Source organism: Anticarsia gemmatalis, chromosome 18, assembly GCF_050436995.1.
Source record: "Anticarsia gemmatalis isolate Benzon Research Colony breed Stoneville strain chromosome 18, ilAntGemm2 primary, whole genome shotgun sequence".
NCBI classification, from domain to species: Eukaryota; Metazoa; Arthropoda; class Insecta; order Lepidoptera; family Erebidae; genus Anticarsia; species Anticarsia gemmatalis.
This window is the reverse complement of record NC_134762.1, coordinates 7666578-7668743: the sequence shown is the minus strand read 5'-3', so window position 1 is coordinate 7668743 and position 2166 is coordinate 7666578. Positions and strand designations below refer to the sequence as shown.

The window sequence follows — 2166 nt, the reverse complement described above, 5'->3', positions numbered from 1 at the left end:
GGTAGCGTGGCCGAGCGGTCTAAGGCGCTGGTTTAAGGCACCAGTCTCTTCGGAGGCGTGGGTTCGAATCCCACCGCTGCCAGATTTTTGACGATTTTCACTTTTTGTTTTTTATTTTTTTGGATTTCTATATAATTATTATTTATTTTATGTACGTACTATTATTTATTGGATCCCTTTCTCTTTACATAATTATGCACATAGGAATATAGATATACTGATCTATGATTGTCTTTGATAAAATATTTGCAATTACACAAAAAATATGGAAAAAAAGAAAAGAAAGATTTTGGTTAAAAAATAATATATTTAATTGATATTTTGTTCTATGTTTTTTAATGTTTGTATATATTAGTAGCTTCGTTTGAATATCCGTTGAATTGTTTTGAATCCGTTGTTTATAATATAAATTGTGAATTTTCTTGTGTAAATAATAAACAATAATAGTAATGTTTACTAAATCATGTTATTTTGTTACCACATTTTACCGTCACAATAATTTGCGTTCTTATCTTTTTGTATACCACGGTTAACTAAGATTACAGATAGGTACAGAGTAGACACAGTATATTGACTCGTCTGCTTCACACGTTTTCACCCGGCTAACCAACTGAAATAGATTCAAATAACACAAGCAATTATCGACTCTATTTATTGATTTCGAAAGTTGAATTTGCTATGTTAAGGATGGCCGTTACAAAATTCTTAAAAAAAGAACGTTGTTGGTAAAAAAATGGATGTCCATGCGGCTTACCGCAAAGTACAGTCGCGAACATAAATACATCAGTTAATATTTTTATATTACATACATAGACAAAAAAAAACGATCGAAATTTTTTTTAATAATTAAAAAGCAGTTAAACTCTTGATTTAGATAATGCTTTTGTTTTATTTTATCAGCAAAATCAATATTTCGAAAAAACAACTCCAACTTCAACTGTAACCTTGTGCGTAGAAAGAGAAGGGACGTGTGTCTCATCCTCGCTATACATACAACTAACCACAAAATTATGCCTCTGACTGTACGTGTCAATTTTATTTGAAGGGCTGTCTGTCTACGTACATCGGCAGCTTTGACAGCATCCATATTGATATTTCTCTTTTTTATTCACAATACATGTATTTTATTCGATACTTTATACATTTTTGTCAAAGTACGCCTTTTTACGAGGTATTCGTATTGTTTTGCATTTGTTTATTTTTACAATAAAATCTAAGAAAGTAGTTGTAAGGATTAAATGGCAAATATGTTTTTATTGATGAATAAAACATTTTTTCTATTCATAAATTGCATTTTCGTAGTAAGCTTCTGTATTTCTGAAATAAAAAAGTTAGTGACATTGCAGAAATTAAAAAACGACTTTGGCTATAATCTCACTACCTGCTCTTATTACATCTACATCATCCAATGTAATAATCAAAACGAATAACAAAATTTAGACATTTGTAAGTCACATCAAGAAATCGACACGCTTATCGGCTTCTCCTTTTAACTGAAATAACATCCACCCACTGACTGACTTTTAACATGATCAGTTCTAAATGTGGTTAATTGAATCAAAGCCTACCACAATGAGGTGGGATTAAAACGAAATAGGCCACAAATGGCACGGTATCGGATAAATTAGTCGACACGTGATTACAAACGTGAGGTTAGACGCAAGGGCTTCTGGAAGAGACTATAATTTATTTTATAAAATTATATTGGCCTTTAAAAATGATTGATTATCCTTTTTGAGAAAAAGTTTTAGATATGTTTTTATAACTGTATTGCTGTGGTTGTTTGTTTGATACAGCCGTGGAAATTTCAGGCTTGGTTAAGCTGTTTTATATAAAACCGCGGTACATTGAAATTTGTATCAAATTCTGTATCTATTTCTATTCTACCTATTTTTGTGAAATACAATAATATTATTGAGACTATCATTTAAAAATTCAGCATTGGTTCATTTAATTAATTTTAATTTATTATTTTTATCATTATGAATGGTTACATATTTTTTAAACTTTACCTCACTTACAAGGCTTAAAATAGAATTAAAAACAAACTAGGTACTTAGCAATATAATCGCAAGTTTAACTATGAGGCAGGCATGTCTGGCAACTATAAATATTCTTCTTAGCTCTTTCAGTACAAACAACAACATCGTTGTCTCCGAGTAGCGT

The 2166-nt window shown here is 30.4% G+C and overlaps 1 non-coding gene across 1 annotated transcript; it reads left to right on the top strand.

Annotated features, from left to right (window-relative positions):
- On the top strand, positions 1-82 carry TRNAL-AAG (transfer RNA leucine (anticodon AAG)). The gene has a single exon. It is a non-coding gene; the product is annotated as a tRNA-Leu (tRNA).
- The last annotated feature ends 2084 nt before the right edge of the window (positions 83-2166 follow it).